This window comes from Oncorhynchus masou, chromosome 28 (genome assembly GCF_036934945.1).
Source record: "Oncorhynchus masou masou isolate Uvic2021 chromosome 28, UVic_Omas_1.1, whole genome shotgun sequence".
Classification (NCBI taxonomy): domain Eukaryota; kingdom Metazoa; phylum Chordata; class Actinopteri; order Salmoniformes; family Salmonidae; genus Oncorhynchus; species Oncorhynchus masou.
The window spans coordinates 47,010,387-47,023,375 of NC_088239.1; the positions used below are offsets into that span (position 1 = coordinate 47,010,387).

Sequence of the window (12,989 nt, forward strand, 5' to 3'; positions counted from 1 at the left end):
TAAGATTGGGTTAGAGCATACTGGACACTAACAATGTGATACAGTAAGTCAATAGCTTAAAGTTATTACTGCCCAAATAACGCAACAATCTACGTCATTGGCTTAACAGGATTCCCCCTCCCCAAAATTTCTACATGTCATTGGCTTGAAACCATTCCGCACTAACGTCATTGGCTTAAAATGAGTTCCATTATAGTTAACTACATTAATGTGAGCTGCTGTTCTAACGCAGGTTTAATTTGATAAAAACATGTAGCTAACACACACACAAAATTTGACCACAGCAGAAAAGTATTAGTCATATTATAACCAAGTGTCTCTTTGAAGTTTCACTATCTCCTCTATATGAGAGCATGCATTGAATGCATTGTATTTGCACTGCGGTAGGGTATTGTATTTGCACTATAGGTATTGTATTGCTGGAACAGAGACAGGACAAGCCAAGCTGTGATGTATCGTATTCAGTCTTCAGTAATATGCTGGAGCACTTAGGCTGGACACAAACACATTAAAACTGCTAGGGTCTGCCTTGGCAGTGAGCAGGCCACTTCCAATACATCTTATACCACAGCCAGTGTGTGTGTGTGTGTGTGTTTGTGCACTGGTGTGTGTCCCTGTGTGTGTGTGTGTATTGTTTTGGGGTCTGTTCCGGGCCAATTCCATTCCATCCTTCATGCAAACCAATGCAGGAGGGATTTTACTGTCAGCTGGTGAGGTAGCCTAATGCTTTTCTCCTCAGCGTCCGTCTGTCATATCCTCTCCCTATGGGGTCTGAGGTGGCTGAGCTCCAGAATGGTGATTACTTTGGGGCATGTCCACTGCTGGGTCCAGCTGAGATTGTTGCAGTGCTGCCCAGTCTGAAAACCAAAACCTTATCCTAGGGGACTCACTGGGAGTCTGGTTTTCACACTGGGGCAAGCCATATCAGCTCAATGAACTGGACATCTCATACATATTTTGGGTCATCAATGGGTCTAATATAATATATTAGATTGACTCTTGTGAGGTCAAAACACCATTTCACAAGGCCATGGGTCTATTATTCTGTCCTGTGGAACCTTGCTAGGATGGTAGTACTTTCGGTCGCAGAATCATACTACCATAATGAACTATATATATATATATATATATATATATTTGAAGTCGAATGTTTACATACACTTAGGTTGGAATCATTAAAACTCGTTTTTCAACCACTCCACAAATGTCTTGTTAACAAACTATAGTTTTGGCAAGTCGGTTAGTACATCTACTTTGTGGATGACACAAGTTATTTTTCCAACAACTGTTGACAGAGAGATCATTTCACTTGAAATCACAATTCCAGTGGGTCAGAAGTTTACATACACTAAGTTGACTGTGCCTTTAAACAGCTTGGAAAATTCCAGAAAATTATGTCATGGCCTTAGAAGCTTCTGATAGGCTAATTGACATCATTTGAGTCAATTGGAGGTATACCTGTGGATGTATTTCAAGGCCGACCTTCAAACTCAGTGCTTCTTTGCTTGACATCATCTAAAGAAATCAGCCCCCAAAAATTGTAGACCTCCACAAGTCTGGTTCATCCTTGTGAGCAATTTCCACGTCCATGAAGGCACCACTTCATCTGTACGAACATTAGCACGCAAGTATAAACACCATGGGTCCACGCAATCCCAGAACAACAGCAAAGGACCTTGTGAACATGCTTTGAGGAAACGGGTATCTATATCCACAGTAAAACGAGTCCTATATCAACATAACCTGTAAGGCCTCTCTGCAAGGAAGAAGCCATTGCTCCAAAACCGACAAAAAAGGCCAGAATACGGTTTGAAACTGCACATAGGGACAAAGATCGTACTTTTTGGAGAAATGTCCTCTGGTCTGACGAAACAAAAATAGAACTGTTTGGCCATAATGACCATCGTTATGTTTGGAGGAAAAAGGGGGAAGCTTGCATGCCGAAGAACACCATCCCAACCGTGAAGCACGGGGGTGGCAGCATCATGTTGTGGGGGTGCATTGCTACAGGAGGAGCAAGGTGCACTTCACAAAATAGATGGCATCATGAGGGAGGAACTTATGTGGATATATTGAATCAACATCTCAAGACATCAGTCAGGAAGTTAAAGCTTGGTCGCAAATGGGTCTTCCAAATGGACAATGACCCCAAGCAAACTTCCAAAGTTGTGTCAAAATGGCTTAAGGACAAAGTCAAGGTATTGGAGTGACCCACAAAGTCCTGACGTCAATCCCATAGAAAATTTGTGGTTAGAATTGAAAAGGTGTGTGCGAGCAAGGGGGCCTACAAACCTGACTCAGTTACACCCGCTCTGTCAGGAGGAATGGGCCAAAATTAGCCCAACTTACCGTGGGAAGCTTGTGGAAGGCTACCCAAAACATTTGACCCAAGTTAAACAAAGGCAATGCAACCAAATACTAATTGAGTTCATGTAAACTTCTGACCCATTGGGAATGTGATGAAAGAAATAAAAGCTGAAATAAATTATCCTCTCTACTATTATTCTGACATTTCATTCTTAAAATAAAGTGGTGATCCTAACTGACCTAAAACAGGGAATTTGTACTAGGATTAAATGTCAGGAATTGTGGAAAAACTGAGTTTAAATGTATTTGGCTTCAACTGTATAAACTCAGCAAAAAAAGAAACCCCCTTTTTCAGGACCCAAATAACTTCACAGATTTTCATTATAAAGGGTTTAAACACTGTTTCCCATGCGTGTTCCATGAACCATAAACAATTAATGAACATGCACCTGTGGAACGGTCGTTAAGACACTAACAGCTTACAGTTGGTAGGCAATTAAGGTCACAGTTATTAAAACTTAGGGCATTAAAGAGGCCTTTCTACTGACTGGAAAAAACCTAAACGAAAGATGCCCAGGGTCCTTGCTCATCTGCGTGAACGTGCCTTAGGCATGCTGCAGAGGCATGAGGACTGCAGATGTGGCCAAGGCAATAAATTGCAATGTCCATACTGTGAGACGCCTAAGACAGAGTTACAGGGAGACAGGACGGCTGATCGTCCTCGCAGTGGCAGATCACGTGTAACACCTGCACAGGATCGGTATGTCCGAACATCACACCATCACACACAGTGGGACAGGTACAGGTGAAACTGAAAACATAAAATCTCGTACAACGCTGTGTACTCCTCCCTTCACAGAACAGCACAAAGTGGCTCTAACCAAAATAGAAAGAGGAGTGGGAGGCCCCGGTGCACAACTGAGCAAAGGGACATTAGAGTGTCTAGTTTGAGAAACAGACGCCTCACAAGTCCTCAACTGGCAGCTTCATTAAATAGTACCCGCAAAACACCAGTCTCAATGTCAACAGTGAAGAGGCGAGTTAGACTACCTGCAAAACACCAGTCTCAACATCAACAGTGAAGAGGCGACTCTGGGATGCTGGCCTTCTAGACAGAGTTGCAAAGAAAAAGCTATATCTCAGACTGGCCAATAAAAGGAAAATATGAAGATGGGCAAAAGAACACAGACACTGACTGGACAGAGGAACTCTGCCTAGAAGGACAGCATCCCGGAGTCTCCTCTTCACTGTTGATGTTGAGACTGGTGTTTTGCAGGTAGTGTTTAATGAAGCTGCCAGTTTTCTCCCCAATTTTGTGGTATCCAATTGGTAGTTACAGTCTTGTCTCGTACGGAGACGAAGATCGAGATCCATGCGTCCTCCGAAACCAAGCCACACTGCTTCTTGACACAATGCCTACTGAACCCAGAAGCCAGCCGCACCAATGTGTCGGAGGAAACACTGTACACCTGACAACCATGTCAGCGTGCACCGTCTCTTGCCAACCACAGGAGTCACTAGTGCGCGATGGGACAAGAACATACCTGCCGGCCAAACCCTCCCCTAACCCGGCGATGCTGGGCCAATTGTGCACCACCCCGTGGGTCTCCCGGTCGCGGCCGGCTGCGACAGAGCCTGGAATCGAACCCAGAATCTCTAATGGCACAGCAATGCAGCAGTGCCTTCGACCACTGCGCCATTTGGGAGGCCTTAGGGAAAATCTATTTAATCAATTTTAGAATAGGGCTGTAAACATAACAAAATGTGGAAAAAGTCAAGGAGTCTGAAAACTTTCCGAATGCACCATACATTAATTAATCTTCAATCTTTCTATTCTGTGAATGTGGACAAAATCTATCATTACCTAAAAAATGTCATCTTTTGACTGCAATATCTCTGCCCCAGAATGTCAGATCCTCACAAGGTAAAGTGCATATTGTTCAGATGTGTCTTTCTGAATAGAGGTGATCTACACTGTCTGAGAAAGATATTTGGTCGCTAATGTCCAAGTTTGACTGTCTGAGAAAGGTATTTGTCAAACATGGGCATTAGCGAACATGGGCATTTTTTTTTTTAAAGGAATCCAGCCTAACTTTGTGTATAACACATCATTTTTGATCTAGCATGGATAACAGCCTGTAACAAGCCAAACAAATGTAAACTTGTGTGAACCCCTAATAATAATAAAAAACAGGAGAGTATACAGTACAGTAGAGATCAGTGATGGCTCCCACCACATCACAAGCTTCCATTCCACTGAAACGCATCACTGCTGCCCCTGAAGCCAGCCAGACAGACAGACATGCCAGACTTTTATCAATGTTTAACAGCATGTGATCAATACAGGCTTCAGTGGCAGGATCACCAACAACAACACAACTCCGGCAGCACACACATTCAGGCTCAACACAATCAGGCTCGGCTAAAACGTACAGTAGCTAACCTAAAGCGGACGTCCAGCCCCCACCTACAGCCTCACAGGTCAAGGTTCTAGCCTGAAGAATGAATGTGATAATATGGTGTATGGCAACACACTACGACTAGTACACCACACACTCCACTTGTTTCCCCCTAAAAACAGCCATACTCCAGGGCTGCACGTATCAACAGTCTATAGTGGCATCCTCTCCTCCAGTCCTTTCCTCAGTCTGCATCTGACATAGAAGAACACACAGATATTGACACGGACCAAACCAAAAACAGGTCAAACTGATACAGAAAAGCAGTCTCAGAACAATGAGTTTTACCTTTCAGAAGCAGGAAGACAGCTCGACAGCTTGTCATAACCAGCAGATCCAATCAACAGTGACTGAAGGGCCATCTCATCTCCCGCACTCAGCCCCATCAGCCAAACAGCCTGACGTCCCTAAAGTATCACCCCACCCCGACTGGCCTTAGTCTGGTTCTCCTACGTTGTTGTTATTGTTATTGTCTCTGCTGTTGTTGTGTTGGTCTGTGGTCTCGTCAGCTGTGATGTGGCTAACGCAGCAGGACATGAGCGCTTGGTGTGAAACCAGTCATCAGAGGAGGGGAAAAAACCCAGAAGACATCGATTCGCTCTCTCTCTTCCTCTTTTCCACACTTTATTTTTTTATTTCCTCCCAGTCTCCACCTCTTCTGGAGCTAGGAAGCCCAGTTACCATGGAGATGCATGAGGCTGTGATGTGATTGGTCAGTGTTGTTATGATGCATCGAGTCAGGGATGGCCCACTGGTTATTCAGTGCCAATGCACTCCTTCATTCCTCAAACTCTCGCACACACTTACACTTCTTCCTGTCTCTCCTATATCTCTCTCTCTCTCTCTCTCTCTCTCATCATTGCTCTTCCTCATTCATCCTCTCTTCCCTTGTGAATGTCTACCTCTCGCCTGCTCTCCATACATCTCCTGCGATCTCTTGTGACTTGGTAATGGTATTCATAGGACTTGGAATTGGTGTTGTTAGCTGATCTAAACAGATTCAAGTCCTTTCCTGGAGAATGTGCCACACTCACACACAGAGTATGGATTCCTCATAAAACAGAGGTACACTGTCCAGCATCTCAAAAACTGAGGTCAGTTTTGAATAGGGCAAAGGCATGCAAACATACTGTAGCCTAAGTAGAAAGTACCCCTTTGATCAGTGGACCCAGAGGAAAATGACTTCACACATGCCGGGTGTCATAAACCATGTTCCTGGAATATTCAGCCTCCCTAGCCTGGTGTTGTATTGCATCATTTGAATGTGCCTCTGCCTTGAATCACCACGTGTCTCTCACTTTGACTACCAAATCTCTGAACCATGCATTACTTTTCACATTACCCATCAATCACCCCCCAGTGATCTCACTCCAAATATTGTATGTAAATGCTCATAGGCCATCATTGAAAATAAGAATTTGTTCTTAACCGACTTGCCTAGTTAAATAAAGGTTCAATCAAAAAAAATGCTTTATAATGCTTTCAAATGCGTATAGATTATTATACAGTTGAAGTTGGAAGTTTACATACACATTAGCCAAATACAGTTTCACAATTCCTGACATTCAATCCTAGTAAAAAGTCTTATGTCAGTTAGGATCACCACTTTATTTTGTGAAATGTCAGAATAATAGTAGAGAGAATGATTTTTTCAACTATTATTTCTTTCATCACATTCCCAGTGGATCAGAAGTTTACATACACTCAATTAGATTTTTGGTAGCATTGCCTTTAAATTGTTTAACTTGGGTCAAACGTGTTGGGTAGCCTTCCACAAGCTTCCCACAATAAGTTGGGTGAATTTTGTCCCATTCCTCCTGACAGAGCTGGTGTAACTGAGTTAGATTTGTAGGCCTCCTTGCTCACACACGCTTTTACAGTTCTGCCCACAAATCATCTATAGGATTGAGGTCAGGGCTTTGTGATGGCCACTCCAATACCTTGACTTTGTTATCCTTAAGCCATTTTGCCACAACTTTGGAAGTATGCTTGGGGTCATTGTCCATTTGAAAGACCCATTTGCGACCAAGCTTTTAACTTCCTGACTGATGTCCTGAGATGTTGCGTCAAAATATCCACACAATTTTCCGTCTTCATGATGCCATCGATTTTGTGAAGTGCCTCCAGCAAAGCACTCCCACAACATGATGCTGCCACCCCCGTGCTTCACGGTTGGGATGGTGCTCTTCGGCTTGCAAGCCTCCCCCTTTTTCCTCCTAACATAACGATGGTCATTATGGCCAAACAGTTCTATTTTTGTTTCATCAGACCAGAGGACATTCCTCCAAAAAGTACGATCTTTGTCCCCATGTGAGGTTGCAGTCTGGCTTTTTTAATGGCGGTTTTGGAGCAGTGGCTTCTTCTTTGCTGAGCGGCCTTTCAGCTTATGTCGATATAGGACGAATTTTACTGTGGATATAGATACTTTTGTACCTGTGTCCTCGAGCATCTCCATAAGGTCCTTTGCTGTTATTTTGGGATTGATTTGCACTTTTCGCACCAGAGACAGAATGCGTCTCTTTCCTGAGCGGTATGACGGCTGCGTGGTCCCATGGTGTTTATATTTGCATTCGATTGCTTGTACAGATGAATGTGGTACCATCAGGGGTTTTGAAATTGCTCCCAAGGATGAACCAGACTTGGAGGTCTACAAAGGTCTTCCATGATGTCAAGCAAAGAGGCACTAAGTTTGAAGGTAGGCCTTGAAATACATCCACAGGTACACCTCCAATTGACTCAAATGATTTCAATTAGCCTATCAGAAGCTTCTAAAGCCATGACATCATTTTCTGGAATTTTCTAAGTGCCTTTCCAAGCTGTTTAAAGGCACAGTCAACTTAGTGCATGTAAACTTCTGACCCACTGGAATTGTGATACAGCTAATTATAAGTGAAATCATCTGTGTGTAAACAATTGTTGGAAACCTTACTTGTGTCATGCACAAAGTAGACGTCCTAACCGACTTGCCAAAACTATAGTTTGTTAACAAGAAATTTGTGGAGTGGTTGAAAAACAAGTTTTAATGTAAACTTCCGACTTCAACTGTAAAGCAGCTAGCTAGTTGCTATCCGTGTGACTATTGGCGTACGTTGATCCTGGAGCAAACATCAATTATTCCAGAGCTATTACTATTACCAGCCTGTTCAACCTCTCTTTTGTGTCATCTGAGATTCCCAAAGATTGGAAAGCAGCTGAGGTCATATCCCTCTTCAAAGGGGGAGACACTCTTGACCCAAACTGCTACAGACCTATATCTATCCTACCCTGCCTTTCTAAGGTCTTCGAAAGCCAAGTCAACAAACAGATTACCGACCATTTCGAATCCCACCATACCTTCTCCGCTATGCAATCTGGTTTAAGAGCTGGTCATGGGTGCACCTCAGCCACGCTCAAGGTCCTAAACGATATCTTAACCGCCATCGATAATAAACAATACTGTGCAGCTGTATTCATTGACCTGGTTAAGGCTTTTGACTCGGTCAATCACCACATCCTCGTCGGTAGACTCAATAGCCTTGGTTTCTCAAATGATTGCCTCGCCTGGTTCACCAACGACTTCACTGATAGAGTTCAGTGTGTCAAATCGGAGGGCCTGTTGTCCGGGGCTCTGGCAGTCTCTATGGGGGTGCCACCCGGTTCAATTCTTGGACCGACTCTCTTCTCTGTATACATCAATGATGTCGCTCTTGCTGCTGGTGAGTCTCTAATCTACGCAGACGACACCATTCTGTATACTTCTGGCCCTTCTTTGGACACTGTGTTAACAACCCTCCAGACGAGCTTCAATGCCATACAACTCTCCTTCCGTGGCCTCCAACTGCTCTTAAATACAAGTCAAACTAAATGCATGCTCTTCAACCGATCGCTGCTTGCACCTGCTAGCCCGTCCAACATCACTACTCTGAACGGTTCTGACTTATAATATGTGGACAACTACAAATACCTAGGTGTCTGGTTAGACTGTAAACCCTACTTCCAGACTCACATAAAACATCACCAATCCAAAGTTTAATCTAGAATTGGCTTCCTATTTCACAACAAAGCATCCTTCACTCATGCTGCCAAACATACCCTTGTAAAACTGACCATCCTACCGATCCTTGACTTCGGCGATGTCATTTACAAAAGCCTCCAATACCCTACTCAATAAATTGGATGCAGTCTATCACCGTGCCATCCGTTTTGTCATCAAAGCCCCATATACTACCCACCACTGCGACCTGTAAGCTCTCCTTGGCTGGCCCTCGCTTCATACTCGTCGACAAACCCACTGGCTCCAGGTCATCTACAAGACCCTGCTAGGTTCGCGCCCAGGCTCTGTCGTAACCGGCCGCGACCGGGAGATCTGTGGGGCAACACACAATTGGCCTAACGTCGTCCGGGTTAGGGAGGGGTTGGCCGGTAGGGATATCCTTGTCTCATTGCGCACCAGCGACCCCAGTGGCGGGCCGGGCGCAGTGCGCGCTAACCAAGGTTACCAGGTGCACGATGTTTCCTCCGACACATTGGTGCGGCTGGCTTCCGGGGTGGATGCGCACTGTGTTAAGAAGCAGTGCGGCTTGGTTGGGTTGTGTATCGGAGGACGCATGACTTTCAACCTTCGTCTCTCCCGAGCCCGTACGGGAGTTGTAGCGATGAGACAAGATAGTAGCTACTAAACAATTGGATACCACGAAATTGGGGAGAAAACAGGGTAAGTTTAAAAAAAAACAACAACAAAAAAAAGACCCTGCTAGGTAAATTCCCCCCTTATCTCAGCTCGCTGGTCACCATAGCAGCACCCACCTGTAGCACGCGCTCCAGCAGGTATATCTCTCTGGTCACCCCCAAAACCAATTCTTCCTTTGGCTGCCTCTCCTTCCAGTTCTCTGCTGCCAATGACTGGAACGAACTACAAAAATCTCTGAAACTGGAAACACTTATCTCCCTCACTAGCTTTAAGCACCAGCTGTCAGAGCAGCTCACAGATTACTACACCTGTACATAGCCCATCTATAATTTAGCCCAAACTACCTCTCCCCCTACTGTATTTATTTATTTATTTTCCCCCTTTGCACCCCATTATTTCTATCTCTACTTTGCACATTCTTCTACTGCAAATCTACCATTCCAGTGTTTTACTTGCTATATTGTATTTACTTCGCCACCATGGCCCTTTTTTCCTTCTTTTTTTTGCCTTCACCTCCATTATCTCACCTCATTTGCTCACATTGTATATAGACTTATTTTTCTACTCTATTATTGACTATGTTTGTTTTACTCCATGTGTAACTCTGTGTTGTTGTATGTGTCGAACTGCTTTGCTTTATCTTGGCCGGGTCGCAATTGTAAATGAGAACTTGTTCTCAACTTGCCTACCTGGTTAAATAAAGGTGAAATAAATCAATAAAATAAAATGCTAGAATTCACACGTGTCAATCAATCACGTTTGAATGCGTCCCTCTGTTACTTGCCTGACATGTCAAGAAGGGCCTGACAGATGAGTGGGCTAAATCACAACCAGATCTGGCAACCTGGCTAGAAAGGAAGGAGGACATTAGAGATTGGAGAAGTGATTTCTCATTCATAGCAGCAGCCAACCTTAGTCACAGTCTCTCACAGTTTCTCTCTCTCTCACAGTCTGTCTCTCTCGCTCTCCCCTTGCTGACAGGTCTCCACCCAGCACACACAACCACAGTCTATCCAGCCACCGGCAATGTCTGGTTAACCCAATCAGCCAGCCAGCTTGGACAGTCTACTGTAATATCCAGAGCTCAGGTCCAGATCACAAAGGCTGTGATGTTCTAGGCCCGTCTCTGGTACCTTGTGACATACCTATGAATCACTCTGCACTTGCACTACTCTCCCAGTGCAATGTCACCACCATCCGCTTGTTGACAAGGCAAAAGGTTTAAAGGTTCTCAATAAAAGGAATCTGTGGATAATGACACATCCATTATGTTTGAGTAAACAGATAGTAGACAGACACATACCGATAACTACAGTGTAATCTACTTGCTTAGGCACCTTAGTCAGCTGCCACCGTTGAAAACATGCCAGGAAGGAGACAGTTGACAAGTGAACTAGTAGACAGTGGGCGGCAGTTCTCTTGTACACAGTTAGTTACAAAACACAGAAACCTAAAGGCACAAAGAGTAGTTCTGACACACGTCACATCTACATGATCTCAATCTCCTTTGACAAAACCTGGTATCAGCTCTGCCCAGATGCTAAAAGACACCTTCCTCTTTCTCAGTTTTGCAACACCCATGTTGAGGCTAAAGATGTAGTGTAGTATAGAGGGCTTCCTTCCTTCTCTATTTAGTAGAGAGAGGAGTCCAAATAAAAACAGTCCAACTAGAATAAAATAGAACACCTTAAATTTACCATTTCCTTCTCACGCACAGACAGCCAAGAAATGGATCCCAATTCGGCATACAATTCCGCAACGGTCCTCTCTCCTCTAGGAATTCTATCTTTTCCTCTCAGCCTGGCCTGAGTAATGAGCCTGGACCCACATAGCTCTGATGTCATCGTCATACAAGCCCAACGTCACTATATCAGAGGGGGTGGGGTGGGGAGACACAGGGAGGTGAATGAGAAGGAACGTGCCCCTGGCGTGCGATGTGTGTGTGAGTAACTGTATGTGTGAGGAGGGGTGGGAATAGATGATGAGTGAAGGCAGTCTATTTTTAGCTCAGGAGGAGGAGGGGGTTCAGTTGTGACGCGACATGCTCTGATGCGTCTGATCTCTCTCCCTCCTCCTTTCTCTCCACCGTTTATTTGAATGAGGCAATAAATCACTCTCTCTCTCTGGAAGGAGGGGAGCTGAGATAATCGTCAGACGCTCACTGTTCAGCCAACCATCCATTTGCCTCCCTTCACCCCGCTCTCCCTCCCTGCCTGCTATTGCTCAGAGCTATTAAAAACGCTCCATTTGGGTCTCTGGTGGAGAGAGAGAGAGAAGCCAGTGAAAACTAAGGCATTCGATTTCCCATCCTGATGCAGTTTTTCATATCACCTCCGCTGCTGGAGCGGGATTGGAAAAGCTTCTATTTCTTGGTGGCTATGGGGGAAGTGGTAGGTATTGTGCAAACACACCCACACACCTACACACACAGAAACACACACACACAAAGTTGTATTAGAACAGACTGTGTCAGTAGGCACATTGATGGCCAGTCAAACATATCAGCCGTGATCATAGAGTTTCTCATCTCCTGCCAGGCTGTCACTCTAGTCTGGTCTATCACCTTTACTGGGAAATATGCTTTCATCAACAAAGATTGGTGATTTCATCAACACCCTTCTCTCTACTGAACTCCCCTCTGGCTCGTCACGCCTTTGCTTCTGAAATCGTTTATGGAAACTAAGTGCAAATATTTGGAGCTGATGGGAGAGAGTCAATCAATAAATCAAATGTATTTATAAAGCCCTTTTTACATCAGCTGATGTCACCAAGTGCTATACAGTAACCCAGCCTAAAGCCCAGAGTGTGGAGGTGTGAAGAGACTCTCACAAGACCTCTGTCTGTGTTGTATATATTTTATAATCCCAAAATGAAGACAAGAAAATGATGCAATCAACTCTGGACCAAATGACTTAGTCTGTACGTAGCAACCACCAAACAGACTTTTAAACATTCAACCTTTTAACGAAGTTAGACTAGGTGTTGTGTCAAGCCACCGAAGAGAACTAGTACATGGCTTACAGTCCTGACGTTAGCCAGTTTCTCCTGTCTACCATATAAGGGCATTCAGAGACCTTTCGTCTGAATTTCAGAACTGCTGTGTGTTTCTGACAGTTTTTAAACAGCGGCCATTTAAGGAACACAAACACATTTAAGCACAAAACACTAGAAACATCGGAGGTAAATTACTGTTGTGTTTGTATGGTAGAAAGTGGAGAAAGAAAGTATGTGGCGTATTCATGCTAGCATCCCCCTCACACTGTCCTCGATGCCATACTGGTTCTCTGTTAACCAGAGAGGGAGGAGAGAGGAGAGAGAAAAAGAAATTGAGAGAGAAAGAGCAATAGAAAAAGAGAGCGAAATGAAGGCAGAGAGAGGTGAATCAACCACAGAGAGTGGGAGCAACGCACGCACGCGCACACGCACTATTAGCATTACTGTCTGGCCAGGGTCCAATGGTCTGAGCCTGGGTAATATACAACCTGGCCTGGCCGTAGCGTATGTGTGGATGTGTGTGTGTGTGGATGTGTGTGTGTGTAGCTGATGAAGCTTCT

General features: G+C 44.5%; 1 protein-coding gene across 4 annotated transcripts in view; it reads right to left on the reverse strand.

The window, feature by feature from the left end:
- The window catches only part of LOC135517704 (membrane-associated phosphatidylinositol transfer protein 2-like), a 90,789-nt gene that overhangs the window by 65,940 nt on the left and 11,860 nt on the right, over positions 1–12,989 (reverse strand). The gene's annotated exons all lie outside the window — the stretch shown is intronic.